Source organism: Lolium perenne, chromosome 4 (assembly GCF_019359855.2).
Source record: "Lolium perenne isolate Kyuss_39 chromosome 4, Kyuss_2.0, whole genome shotgun sequence".
In the NCBI taxonomy this organism is placed as follows: Eukaryota; Viridiplantae; Streptophyta; class Magnoliopsida; order Poales; family Poaceae; genus Lolium; species Lolium perenne.
The window spans coordinates 190,884,685-190,900,116 of NC_067247.2; positions in this window are offsets into that span (position 1 = coordinate 190,884,685).

The following is a 15,432-nucleotide window of genomic DNA, read 5'->3' on the forward strand; positions in this document are numbered from 1 at the left end:
GATCTGTTTCATCGTATATGCCATCCGGATCCTCTCGCTTGTGTTTCCGGTACCAGTTAGCAGGTATGTCCTTTAGCTCCCGGAAATCGACAAGGTAGTACGATCCATTGTGGAGCACTTTGCTAACGACAAAGGGTCCTTCCCATGGAGATTGCAGCTTATGGTCTTTCACCTGACGAAGGCGGAGGACCAAGTCTCCGGCCGTGAATGAGCGATTCCGAACTCGACGGCTATGATAGCGTCAGAGTTTCTGCTGGTATATGGTGGAGCGTTGGTCAGCTAAATTCCGAGCTTCTTCTATCAGGTCCACAGATAGCTGTCTGGCCTCGTCAGCAGTTTCTTCATTGTAGGCGGAGACTCGCGGTGAATCGTGGATGATGTCGGAGGGGGGCACGGCTTCGGATTCGTATATCAGGAAAAACGGAGTAAATCCGGTTGACCTGTTAGGGGTAGTTCGTAAACTCCACAAAACAGAATCTAACTCATCAGCCCAAGACCCAGCTGCGCGCCGCAGTGGTTCTTCAAGGCGTGGCTTAATCCCTGATAATATGAGACCGTTAGCCCTTTCGACATGACCATTGGATTGTGGATGAGCCACAGAAGCGAGGTCAAGCCGTATCCCTACGTCCTCACAATAATCCTTTAGTTCTCCTTGCACAAAGTTTGTGCCATTATCTGTGATTATGCTGTGTGGGATGTCGTATCTCATAACGAGGCTGCAGACGAATTTTAGTGTCGTAGCACCGTTGGCTTTTCTCACTGGCTTTGCCTCGATCCACTTACTGAACATGTCAACAGCGACCAGGAGGTACTCAAAACCGCCAGGAGATGATTTCTTTAGTTTACCAACCATATCGAGCCCCCAGACCGCAAATGGCCAGGTGATAGGGATGGTCTTCAGCTCTTGGGCTGGAGCGTTTGGTTGAGTAGTGTAGTACTGGCAACCTCGGCAGGTCTTCACCAGCTTGTCAGCATCTTCTTTAGCTGTGAGCCAGTAAAACCCAAGCCGAAAAGCTTTTGCAACGAGTGACCTGGGGGCGGCATGATGCCCGCAGTCCCCTGCATGGATCTCTCTGAGTATCTCAATACCATCTTGACTGGAGACACATTTGAGAAATACTCCTGTTGCGCTTCGTTTGTAGAGCTGTCCGTCAACGATTGTATAGGATCTTGCTCGTCTGATGATCTGTCGTGCGAGGACCTCATCCTCTAGCAACTTTTGATCAATGAGGTAGTCCAGAAAAGGCTTTGTCCAGGCCGGAGTGATGACCATCACTTCCCTAGCCGGAGATACTGCCACCTCTGGGTTTTCCGGGTTAGCGCCCTTCACCGAGGGTATCCGGAGATGCTCCAGGAAAATACCAGGCGGAATTGGCTTCCTGCCGGATCCGAGCTTGGATAGCATGTCTGCTGCTATGTTATCATCTCTCCTGACGTACTTGACTTCGTATCCGAGGAAGCATTTGGCGATCTCGTGAACTTCGTCTCTGTAAGCTGCCATGATGGAGTTTCTGGCGTTCCAGGTTCGGCTACTTGCTGTGCCACCAGGTCGGAATCCCCGCAGCAAATAATGTGCTTGATCCCTATCTCCTTAGCGACGCGCAGTCCGTGTAGTAGAGCCTCGTATTCCGCCATGTTGTTTGTAGCTTCGAAGTGGATCTGCAGAACGTACTGCAGTTCTTCTCCGGTAGGGGACTTCAGGGTGACTCCGGCTCCCGAGCCTTGATGCTGCTTGGATCCATCGAAGTGCATAACCCATGTCTCTGGTTCCGGCTCCAAATTTATATCCGGAGCTTCTGTCCAATCTGCGACAAAATCTGCCAAGATCTGGGACTTGATCGCAGTCCTGGCTTTGTAGTTGATGTCGAAGGCGGATAATTCAATGCCCCATTTTGTTGTGCGTCCTGTTGCGTCAGCGTTATTGAGAATCGTTGACAGCAGAGCTTTGCTCACGACTGTTATTGGATGCTCCTGGAAGTAGTGCCTCAGCTTCCTGCTACCTAGGAACACTCCATAGGCTAGCTTTTGAAAGTGAGGATATCTTTGTTTGGATTCCGTAAGCACTTCGCTAATGTAGTAGACTGGCCTTTGGACTCCATACTCGTGTCCTTCTTCCTATCGCTCCACCACGATGACGAGGCTGATGACTCTGTTAGTAGCTGCCAGGTAAAGGAGCATAGGCTCTGACTCTTCTGGCGCTGCTAGAATAGGTGGGGAGGTGAGTATTTCCTTCAACCCTTGAAGTGCTGCATCCGCTGCATCATCCCATACAAATTTGTATGTCTTCTTCAATAGCTTGTACAGGGGTAGCACATTCTCGCCAAGACGGCTAACGAACCTGCTGATTGCTGCAACACAACCAGTAAGTCGTTGCACATCTTTGAGACAAGTTGGCCTTTTTATGCACAGGATTGCCTTGATTTTCTCCAGGTTAACTTCAATTCCCCTGTTAGAGACAATGAAGCCAAGGAGTTTTCCAGCTGGAACGCCAAAGACGCACTTCAGCGGATTTAACATCATCTTGTACCGCCGGAGATTCTCAAAGGTTTCTGTAAGGTCGCTGATCAAGTCGGATCCTTTTCGGGTCATGACCGCGATGTCGTCGACGTAGGCGTATACATTCCAGCCAATTTGGTCCTTCAAGCACCGATGCATCGTACGTTGGTAGGTGGCACCTGAGTTTTTCAAACCAAAAGGCATGGTAACATAGCAGTAAGTGCCAAATGGGGTGATGAACGAGGTCGCCTTTTGGTCGGACTTCTTCATCCGGATCTGGTGATACCCGGAATATGCGTCAAGAAAACACAGAAGTTCTGCCCCTGTCGTCGAATCAATGACTTGGTCAATGCGCGGCAGGGGAAACAGATCCTTCGGGAAATGCCTATTCAAGCCAGAGTAATCGATGCACATTCTTAGTATTTCAGAATTCTTTTTGGGTACAAGGACGGGATTTGCGACCCAATCAGTATGGATAACTTCTATTACAAAACCTGCCTCTAGTAACTTTGCTAATTCCATTCCTATGCACGGCGCTTCTTATCTCCAAAGCGTCGCATAGGTTGCTTCACCGGTTTAGCCCCCGGGTTTATGTTGAGGTAGTGCTCGGCGAGTTCCCTAGGTACTCCGGACATGTCAGAAGGCTGCCATGCGAAGATGTCCATGTTAGCGCGGAGGAACTCGACGAGCGCGTCTTCCTATTTGGGGTCCAAGTTGGCTCCGACCGAGACCTTCTTGGTAGCATTTTCTTCCTTGAAGTTGACTTTTTTGGTCTCTATCGTGGCCTTGAAGGAATTTTTCTGTTCGGAGATCTATTTCTTGGTGGTCTGCATCTCTGTCGGATCCACCGCGGCTCTGTAGTCTTTCAGCTCCTCTCCAGATATCACAGACTCTGCGAAGGCGGCTTCGCCCAACTCGCACTCATGAGCCTTTTTGTAGTCTCCGGATACGGTAATCATGCCATTGGGACCCGAAATCTTAAGCTTGTTGTAGATGTAGCACGCTCTTGCGTGGAACTTGTGGTAGGTGGGCCTGCCGAAGATGACGTGGTAGGAGCTCTTGAAGGGCACGACCACAAACGTGGTCATTTCTTCGCGGAAATTATTAACATCGCCGAAGGCCACGGGAAGTCTGATGCTGCCGAGGGAATTCGCCTTTTTACCCGGAACCACGCCATGAAACTCAGTGTTGCTGTGTTTGAGCTGTTCCTTGGTAAGGTTCATCCGCTCCAGAGTCTCCAGGTACATGATGTTCAAGCTGGCTCCGCCATCCATGAGGCATTTGGAGAAGTCAAAGCCGTCGATGCGGGGACTTACAACCAAGGCGTAGGACTCTTTTGGCACAATGGTAGGATGATCCTGCCTATCAAATGTGCACGGAACTTCTGACCACCTGACATACTGCGGCACAGCTGGAACTGTGGCGTTCAGGATCCGGAAAGCTGACTTGCTGGCGCGGACTGTTGGGGTTCCGAGGAAAGTGTGGTAAGCGCCTGCGCTCTTTTTGACGAAGGGGTTGGGTTTAGCTGCGGATCGTTCCTTGGGATCCGGCGAAGCGTCATCCTCATCCATCGCCTCAGAACTGTCCTCTTCTTTGTCCTTGTTCTTGCCCTTGCCTCCTTTGCCGCGTGGGCGGTGCTTTCGGGCTCGCTTGTATCCTGCTTCCGGGTCATTTTTCAGATCATTGACCCACTTGCAGTTGCGGTTAGTGTGAGTGGACTTCCCCGTAACCAGATCCAGATGGGCCAGGCAGGGCATGTCTCTGTACTCTTCGTAGGTTTGGGGGGCGCGGGTTCCGGCAGCGGTGACTTCATCACCATGCTGCTGGCTCCTGCCGGCTCCGCCTCCGCGGCCGCGTCCTCTTCCGCCTCCTTGACCTCCGCCCTAAAAAGCCATGGCGACCATCTCAGATCTGCCACTCTTCTAGTCATCAGGAGGATTTTTCCGCTTATTGCCGATGCTGTTACCGTTATCACGGTTCTTCTTCTGCTGATGCAGGGGAATTGCTGTAGCTGGGAGATCTCCGCCAGCGTTGTCATCGGCGGCGGTGTGATCGCTGGCAATGGTGATCATGTCATCCAAAGTCAGTTTATTTGCGTTGACCAAGCAAGTGAGCTTGTGTCGCAGCAGTCCTCCTCTCTGCAATCCACCTATGAAGGCGTGCATGGATGTACGATTGTCGACATTTTCGCACTCGTTTCTGTATGCCAACCATCGTGTGAGGAAGTGTCTTGAAGTTTCTCCCTTCTTCTGGATACATGATTGCAAGTCGCTTGTTGTGGCGGGCCTTTTGTAGGTGCCCCTGAAGTGTTTTTCGAAGGCGGTCTTCAGGTCAAACCAGCAAAAGATGGAGTTCTTCTCGAGGTCGCTGAGCCAGATCCGGGCTGGACCTACAAGGTACAGCTGAAGCATGCGGCAGGCGATATTAGGGGTTCCTCCGGCAAAGGTTACTGCATTATAGTAATCCTCAATCCAGGTATCCGGCCTTTCCGTGTCATCATAATTCTTCAGATTTCCGGGTAGCTTGAGGTTCATCTTTGGCTTTGGTTCCTCTCGAATCATCCTGCCAAAGCACTTTGGGCCAATGTAATCAGTTTTATATTCGTTGAGGCGTTCCCGCGCATCATGCGAACCGTTGCGGGGGGATTTTGAGTGTGAGCGAGATCTCCGGCCACCGCCTCCGCCTCCACCGCTAGGTGGTGGTGAGGGAGACCTGGGAGGGGGCCGATGCGACCTTTTGCCCCTGCCTTCCGATTCTCCCCGCCCTTCGCGATGCTGGCTCCGGCTTTGATGGCTGCCTTCACCTTCGTGCTGGCTCTCTTGGCCGTTCCGGCTTCTGCGAGGCTCCTGGTCGCGTTCTTCGTTCCGACTCCTCCTGGGCTCAGGCTCGCGATCATTGATCTGGCTCCGGCGAGGTTCCGGCGTTCGCTCCCTGTTCCTGTTCCTTGAGGGTAGCACGTTGTCGCGGATATTGATTCCGCCATGCCCATGGGGTCTGGCGTTTCCGGCTGGACTCCGGCGACGAGGAGGTGGAGGACGCGGATATCCGTTAGGCGGATGTGAGGGATTGCGGTACTTGTCCTTACCAGTGTACATTGCATCCTTTCCCTTTCTCGAATATGACGAAGGCATCTTTGATGGAACAGGGATTGGATTTGGGTGTTCTCTGGTTTTCCTTCTGCGTTCTGAGGATCCGCTTCGCGATTCATCATCACGATGGCGATTGTCGTAGGCGTCCTTCTGCGCAATAGAGATGCAATGTTCAGGGTTGGATTCCAACTTGCGCGAAGTTTCTGCCTTACTCTGTTGCTTCATTGCTGAAGCAACGAGCGTACGGACGTAATCTATGTCGATCTCCTCGTCTTTTTTTTCAAGATCTCCGCAACCTTCTTCATGTTATCCTTCGGAGTGGCGTACGGCTGCTGCTCGGTCAGAGTTGCGAAGGTGATCTTACGGGGAGCTATAGTTTCTCGCCGTATCTTATCAACCTCCTGTTGAGCCTCAGTGATCTTGTCCTCCCAATGTGACAAGGGATTAACTTGCCAATGCCTACGGGTTGTAGACTAGGGTTTAGTTAGAAGTAGAGGGCAAGTAGATCTCGAAGGTTTCAGCCGAAAAGTACTCGACGATATGAAAACTAGGGTTTGTGAGACAATGAATCGATGCCTTCTTTGTCCCTCGACTCCCCCTTATATAGGAGGTGGAGCCGAGGGATTCGTGATGTACAAGTTACAGAGTCTGGGAAGGTTTCTAACTCCTCCCGTAATATTACAAGTGTTCTCTCCTAATACAACTCTAGTTTTCCTTAACTAGCAAGTTGGGCTTCCGAATTCTTCTTATCCTTCGGGTCGTGGGCCTTCAGTAAACCCCGGGTACCATCTTTGGCAGGCCCATTGGGGATGCCTATGTCAGTAGCCCCCGAGATTTTGCTTGAATCGTAGAGTCAGGGAAAATCTTCACTTTTATATTTACTCGATAACTCTGAAATTCACCACATATCTTTGCATATGAATTTCTATATTGTGCAGGGATAATGGTAGTTGGGGCTAGTTCATCTGACGGATCAGGTACTAGTTAACTGCTCTAGTGGCAATCATTAAAAACCTACTTCAAGATCACGTCCCTGGACATGATCTCGGGATACTGGTGTAAACTTCGACAGGTGTCGCTTAAGGTCTTACCATTCTGTCGAGTCCCAGTCATATTTATCGGGTACCTAACGCGTCCGTTAGGATTTTTCTTCGTATCTGTTGATATGGAAAAAAGTAGCAAACCGACGTCAGAGACGGCGCCACGCCACACATAACGGATCTGGGGTCTTACCTTCGCAAAGTTTTGCGTCATTCAGAAATTGTTCGCAACTTTGGCGTTCTGAGAATATATTGTCGAGTGCTTATTCGGCTGTTGGAATAGCATATTTTACTTAGTCAACGGATGACTTATATTGCTCTCCCGATGGGAGTATATGTAGAGTTATTTATATAACTCGAAATATACTCTCTTGTTCTTCTTTCTTTCTTTTTTATAATTTCATCGGGCACGCGAACAGCGTTCCCGATGGGAGTAGCCCCCGAGGCTACAGCCAAGGACTTGAGCTCGGGTGTAGGCTCCACGCCTTATGTCGCTATATTTTTCTTTTTGTCTCATAGTTTTCACATCTCTCGGGTGCGCGAACAGCGCTCCCGATGGGAGTAGCCCCCGAGGCTATGAGCAAATACTTGTATTTGATCATAGGCTCTCGCTATTTCTATTTTGTCTTTCTCGAATTTTTCATTTTTCCAAAGTAGCCCCCGAGCATTTGATCAAAAACTTGTATTTGATCAAAGGCTCCATAATCTTCTGATGTCGCCGTTTTTATGCAACTGCTGAGTCGAATTTTTCTCTTGCTAAGGTGACATCACTGCTGACGATAGCCACGACCGCTGTTCCTGGAAAACGCGAGAAGTTCTCTCTCGCTGCCCTGTGGGCCCAAATTATGCATCGTATTGACACGTCGTGCAAGTGGGGGACACACGTCCTCCGCTTTTTCTGGCGCAAGTACTATAGCTCCTGTGCTTTCTCGTCTGTATGAAATTACTATTTACCCCTTGTCCACGTGTACACCATCTGTTCCGTAATCTCTCAATCCAACGGCGCGTCGATTCACCGCACCTCTATATAAATGTATCATCTTCCTCCTCTAGTGCTTTTGCACGCGCCGCACCTCTGCTTCTCCTCTGCAAAATCCTCCATTTCTCCCATTGCTTCAAGCGCTCAACCACACTCACACCCTTCGCCACCAAGCTCATTGATGCCGCCTCACATCCGTTTGACTAGGCACAGTACTCCGGAGTCGAATATGGCGACGGCGGATCTGGGAAGCGCCGAGTGGGAAAGATCCAAGATCTCTGCCCAAGACATCAACCTGCTGAAGAAGATGGGGTTCAACAAGAAGGAGAGCTCACTCCGCTTCCCCAAGGAGGAGAGCTATCCAAAGCCTCCAATCGAGTATCGGGTCAGTTTCGTTGACCACCTCATCCGAGGTCTTTCTCCCCCAATCCACGAGTTTCTTAGGGGTCTTCTATTTGTTTATGGGCTTCAACTGCACCAGTTGACGCCCAATTCTATCCTCCACGTGTCGATCTTTATCACATTGTGTGAATGTTTCCTCGGGGTCCAACCTAATTGGGCTCTGTGGAAGCGTATCTTCTGCCTCCGCCGTAATGGCTCCCACAATGTCGCCTACAACATTGGCGGCGTTGTTATCTGTGTTCGTTCTGACGTCGAATATTTCGACGTCAAATTCCCCGACTCTGTCCAAGGTTGGCGAAAGAAGTGGCTGTATATCCATGAAGAAAGCTCCAATCCAGTGGAGGACAACATCGCCCCTTTTGACGGAGAAGCCAAAATCCTTCGCCGCCGTTCCTGGGATGCTGAAGCTACCGAAGCTGAGAAGTTGGTGACAGAAGCGCTGATGACTCGCATCCACGAGCTACAGAACACCCGCGGCAAGGAACTTTCGGGTATTGAGATTACTGCCTATTTCCTTAGGATTAGAGTGCAGCCTCTCCAGGCTCGCAAAAATCCCCTCTGGAAGTATGCTGGTGAAGAAGATGTTGACAGGCTTTCAAAAGATCTTCCTTTCAAGGATTTTGAAAAGCTTATCCGCAAAATCTCATCGCTCAACAAGAAGGATCCAATTCCATCCTCTTGCCGCATTACGCCATATAGTGGCGCCAATCCCCTTCCCGAGGTAACTTTTCCTCTTCAGTTGCTATATTGTCTCTTCGAGTATTAATATTTTATCGACTACTGTCTTGCTAGCTTCTTTTGCATAACTTCTTTTTTATCGACACTCTTTCTTTTTCTCAGAACCACCCTGTTCTCACTTCTCTTCCTCCTCTTCCTGAGGGTGGAGAAGTTGAAGACCGTACCATTGTCGATGATGACAACCAAGGTACCTCGCGCCCTGAAAGTGAAGTCGCGGGTTCTCACAAATCCGCGGCTTCTTCTGAAAAAGACGCTGAGTCTGAGGCCACTGCCTCGACACACTCCCTTCCTCCTGCTGTTTCTCCAAGGAAAAAGAGGAAGAGGAATGAAGTTGAAGATTCCGGCACCTCCAAAGCCGAAGAAGCTGGTCCTTCAGATAGGAAGGCAGCTTTCAATCCATACGATGATGCCCTCGTCAGCTCGTAAGTTACCCCTTGCTTCTTACTGTTTTGCTCTTGACGTTTTTGGTCTATCTTGCTTCTTATACTGTCTCCATTTTACTGCAGCGGTGACGAGGAAGAAGCACAAGCTATTGACGCGACTGCTCGAATGAGTACGTCGCGTACTTTAGTTGTTTCTGAAGTGCAAGTTGAAGGAGAAGAATCTTCGTCTCCTCGACAAAACACCGAACAGCTTGCTCCTCCTGCAAGCCCCCTTGTCCCTTCTCCAAAAAGGGCGAGGGTTGAATCAGTCACGGAGCCTGCCTTACAATTGGGTGGCTCCACGACTCCTCTTCTGGATGATGTAAGTTCCTTCTCTTTTTTTGTGCTAAGTACTTCCCAATGCTATCGATATTTTTTTGTTGTTTGCTTCTTTTTACTTTGTGCCGTCGAACTTTTTCTATGTTGACGCTTTCTTTTCTCTATCTTTTTTCGTCAGCCTTTGATTAAGGAATTCATCCGCTTCGGTGCCCAATTCGTCGGGTACCGTGATCATGCTAACGAAGCTGAAGGTAATATTCTGCTGCTTCTCCTGGCCCATGACTGCTTACTCCTTTCTTGTCGTGATTTTGACTGGTTTTGACTATTTTGGCAGAAAATCTTGCGGAAGCCAACAAGCGTGCTGATGCACTTGCTCAAAAATTGGAGCAAAGTGAAAAGGCTCGTAAGAAGGCTGAAGCAGATGCTAAGAAGGCCAAGACAGATGCTGAAAAGGCCAAGGCAGATGCTGCTGGTGTTGAAGATCTTCGGAAGAGGCTTCACGACGCAGAAATTGCTTTGAGCGACAAGATAACTGAGCAAGCTGCTCGAGAAGAAAGTATCCTCAGTCGCTTGCAGTCGCAGAGTCGACGTTTTATCAGTAAGTGCTTCCATTCTTGTGCATTTCTGCAGGTTCCTTCACGTTTTTTCGAGCATTTTTATTGACGAACTTCCCTTTGCTTGTTTTCAGGGAGAACTCATCAAGAATACGAAGTGGATGGTCCTGAAGGCGACGAGCTTCTCGACGCGCTAACCCTTCTTGAAATCCATGGGGATGAAGCACGCGAAGGCCTTGCCGATGCTGAGGCAGGTCAGTCGAAGCTTTTCCCCTACTTCTTCCCGAAGAAAGAGGAGCCCAACACTTTTGTTGCTCTTGCCAAAAGCTTCAACGTTCCGGAAGATCTTGGGCACAAACTTCGCCAGGAGGGCCTGGAGATTGGCGTTGAGGGCACCATCGCGCTGATTGCTGATAGCCAGCAAAACGTCGACTGGACCAAGGTTGGCGACATAGGGGAAATGGAAACAAAGAAATGGCAATCTTTAATTAGAGCTGCCAAGCCTCCCTCAAAACCAATCCTTTCCTTCCTTGGTGTTAAACCAACTCCTGCTCCAAGCACATCCAAGCCGGAGGTCAAGTAGACCACCCTTTCTTTCTTATTTCTTTTCTCTTTTGATGCTGTCGCCAAAGTAGCTTTGGCGACACATACCCCACTAGTTTGTTAGGGAAATCTCCATTGTAATATCTTGTAAATATGCTGAAAATCAATGGAATTCTATTTTGCTTGATGATTGATGTCGAACTTTTTCTTTCAGTTGACGCTCGATGACTATACTCCGACTCCTGCTCCTTCCAATGTTTTTCCCACTTCCTCTTGCTCGAAGAAAACGCCTATCGACAAAGAATTTGGTGGAGATTCCTCGAGTAAAGAGTTAGCACAAGACTTGGAAGAACTTCGTCAGCAGCTTCAGTATGCAAAGAAACAAACACTTGTGATGATGGAGCAATCTCGAAAGACAGCCGAAAAAGCGAAGGTTGCACTGCAGCAAGCTCAAGAAGCCATAGCTGCCAAGGAAGCCGCCGTGTCTGAAGCTGAGAAAGCGACCACTCGAGAGAATTTAATGCTCGAGTTGATGAATGAAGCCAGTGTAGATATGACAGGTATGCTTTTGCAAACCAAAGCTTCTTCTTTTTCTCAGTTGTTTCCTTTTTTGAAATTCTTGTACTGTCACCAAATAGGTTCATTTCTTGACGCTGCTGCTGAAGAAGAAAGGGTAGATACCAGGACAAATCTCTTGGTCAACCTCTCCCTTGATCATGGTTCGTTGTTCTGGGCCACTCCAGAACGCACCCGACAGATTGTCAGGTTTCAAGACCGCGTCTGTCAGGTTCGTGAATTCCTTGATTTCTGCACAAGAACCTTGTCCCTGGTTTACAGGACAATGTTTCCTCGGAACGAAACACCCGACACTCTTCTTGGTCTAATGGAAAATTTTCGAGATGCTCCTCGTATCCATAACTTTGTGCGAGCTCAGTTATCTGCTGGTGCAAGATTCGCCATGATTATGATACAGATCTGCTATCGAAAATTAGACCTGACGACGATTGTCTCCAAGTGCCTGGCCAAATAGTCGAAGCGGAAAAGTAACATTGATAAAATCAATGACATTGTAACTCCTGTCACCGAAGAAATGATGGACGAACTTCTTCGGATGGACTCTGAATTCTTTGTCAAAGGGAGCTATGCTGAACATACGACTGCTGAAAATAACAAAGGTCTATCCATAGATAGTATATTAGGCATTGACTGAGTTGTACTATATTGCAAGAAATCATATCTATATTTTTTGTCGAATTCTTTGTGATAATGAAGTTGTCTATATTGTGAAGTGTAATCTATATTGTGAAGCCCCCGAGCCTTTGGCCGGAACTTATACTATTTTTTTGTCTCGATGGATTTACTATTTTGCGAGAGTATATATATTTTGCTGTCGTGGGTTATGAGCCCCCGAGCATGTCGGCGAAAAAGATGTATATCACCAATATCTTTTACTATATTGCAGCACCGCGAGCCCGCCTCATTAAAAACCTTTCCAGCCCCACTCGGTGCCCTGAAAAGGAAAAGAGTGCGTCTGAAAACTCGCGGGCGTTTCAGTACATTGTATTTTTACAAAGGAGGACTATCTTTCGAATCTAAGCGTAGAACCGCCTGAGTTGCGCCACGTTCCAGGGATTTTTCTCGGGAACCCCTGTCTTCTTGTCCTTTATCCTATATGCTCCTCCTTCGATTACTTCTGTGACGATGTAAGGGCCAAGCCATGGCGACTCGAGTTTTTCAGTACTCTGTTGATTGAGTCGCAGGACTAAATCTCCGACCTGAAAAGACCTTGGCCGCAGTCATCGACTGTGGTAGTTTTTCAAGTCTTGCTGGTACTTGGTGACCCGTGATAGTACTTCGTCTCGAGCTTCATCGAGTGCATCTACATCATCTTCTAATGCTCTTCTGGAAGTTTCTTCATCATATTCTGTGACTCTTGGGGAGTCATGCTCTATTTCGATCGGTAAAACTGCCTCAGCCCCATGGACCAGAAAAAACGGAGTTTCCTGTGTCACCGTATTTGGCATTGTTCGAATACTCCACAAAACACTTGGCAACTCTTCTGGCCAAGTATGTCGAGCCTTTTCAAGTGGTCCTAGCAGGCGCTTCTTGATACTGTTGCAGATGATACCATTGGCTTTCTCGACTTGACCATTGGTTTGCAGGTGCCCAACTGACGCGAAGTACAATTTGATGCCTACTTCTGCGCAGTATGCCTTGAATTCCTTGGATGTGAAGTTACTGCCATTGTCCGTGATGATGCTATGAGGTACCCCGAACCGAAAAACAATGCTCTTCACGAATTTTATTGCTGACGCTGCATCTAGTGAATTTATTGGCTTCGCTTCTATCCACTTGGTGAATTTGTCGACAGCGACAAGCATATACTCATATCCTCCTGGCGAGGCCTTGTGTAACTTTCCCACCATATCGAGACCCCATTGGGCAAAGGGTCAAGACAATGGTATTGGCATCAGTTTGTCGCCTTCAGGTGATATAAGTATCACACCTGCACCAGCTCCTTCTACCCTCTTGAACCCGTCAAAGTTCATAGTCCAAGTTCTCAATAAATCTGGGGGTCCTGTATTTTGCAGCTCCATCCACTCAGCGATGAAATCTGGCAGAATTTGCGACTTTATTGCTTTTCTTTTTTCATACGTGATGTCCCGAGGGGAAAGTTCTATTCCCCAAAGGGAGACACGACCTGTAGCTTCTGGATTGTTCAGTATATTTGATAGAAGTGCTTCATTGACCACTATTATCGGGTGTGCCGAAAAATAGTGGCGCAATTTCCTTGCGGTTGTGAACACTCCATATGCTAGCTTCTGGTTCTGCGGGTACCACTGTTTTGAAGGAGATAAAACTTCACTAATAAAATATACCGGCCTTTGCACTCCATGGAGTTTTCCTTCTTCTTCTCTTTCGACGACTAGCGCCGTACTGACCATCTGAGGTGTGGCTGCAATGTATAACAAGAGAGGTTCCTTCTCTTTCGGTGCCACCAAGATTGGTGGTGTCGAAATTGTGCGTTTTAGATCCTCAAAGGCTCTATCTGCCTCTTCGTTCCACTGGAATTTCTCTCCTTGCTTGATTAGAGCGTAGAACGGTAACGTCTTTTCTCCTAGCCTGGCGACGAATCTGCTTAAAGCTGCGACTCGCCCAGTTAGTTGCTGTATTTCTTTCAACTTTGTTGGCTTCCTCATTGTTATGATACTTGGATTTTTTCGGGGTTTGCTTCAATCCCCCTTGCTGAGACTAGGAACCCGAGAAGTTCTCCTGCAGGGACGCCGAAAGAACACTTCGTTGGGTTCAGCTTGAGGCAAAACTTGTCGAGGTTATCGAAAGTTTCCTTCAGGTCCTCGATTAGCGTTGCCCCCTTTTTTGACGTTATGACAACATCATCAATGTATACTTGTACGTTTTTGCCAATCTGTGTTGCTAGGCACTTCTGCATCATCCTCTGATATGTTGCTCCCGCGTTTTTCAGACCAAAATGCATTGTTCTATAGCAAAACACGCCATAAGGTGTGATGAACGCTGTTTTGACCTCGTCTTCTTCTTTCAATCTGATCTGGTTATAACCAGAATATGCATCCAGGAAGGAAAGACGTTCACATCCTACCGTGGAGTCGATAATTTGATCGATCCTCGGGAGGGGAAAGTGATCCTTTGGACAATGTTTATTGAGACACGTAAAGTCGACACACATGCGAAGGACTTTAGTGTTTTTCTTCGGAACCAACACTGGGTTTGCGACCCAGGTGGCCTCTGTATGCAGCTCCTTGATGAAACCAACTTCTCTTAGTCGATCAATCTCTGATAGCATAGCTTTGCGGTTTGGCTCCAAAAAACGCCGCAAAGGTTGTTTTATTGGTCTTGCTAATGGATCCAAGTTTAGGTGGTGCTCGGCAAGTTCTCTGGGTACTCCTGGCATGTCAGCTGGACACCATGCAAAGATTTTCCAGTGCTCACGGAGGAACTCGACGAGCGCGCTTTCCTATGCGAGGTCCATGTCTGTCGCAATGGACGTCGTCTTCTTTGGATCTGTCGGGTGAATCTGCACCTCCTTAGAATTTTTCTCAGTATTAAAGGTTGATTCTTTGTTAGGCCGTCCTACATCTGGCAGCACATCATAATCAGTCGTGAGCCTTGACGCCATGTACTCTGCTTGCATCCCGAAGGTTTCTAACAGTCGATGAAAATCCTTGTCACATTTATCGGCTAACGCGAAGCTTCCTTTAACTGTAATTGGTCCCTTAGGTCCTGGCATCCTCCATAGCAAGTATGTACCCACAGACGGCGCCAATTGACAAGGGATTAACTTGTCAATGCCTACGGGTTGTAGACTAGAGTTTAGTTAGAAGTAGAGGGCAAGTAGATCTCGAAGGTTTCAGCCAAAAAGTACTCGACGATATGAAAAGTAGGGTTTGTGAGACAATGAATCGATGCCTTCTTTGTCCCTCGACTCCCCCTTATATAGGAGGTGGAGCCGAGGGATTTGTGATGTACAAGTTACAGAGTCCGGGAAGGTTTCTAACTCCTCCCGTAATATTACAAGTGTTCTCTCCTAATACAACTCTAGTTTTCCTTAACTAGCAAGTTGGGCTTCCGAAGTCTTCTTATCCTTCGGGTCGTGGGCCTTCAGTAAACCCTGGGTACCATCTTTGGCAGGCCCATTGGGGATGCCTATGTCACAATGCTTCCGGAGTTGCTTGACTTTCACCAGTGATTCGTCTACCTCACGCTCGCGCTTGAGAAAATTGTCCACGAAGTTCGCGGCCTCCTTCCTCTCATCAATCATTGCGGCTGTGGTTTGGGCAAATTTTTTGGCTGTGGCCAGCATCTCCTGTCTCTTAGCTTCTAGCGCTTCCGCATTTCTACATCTTCGGGGGT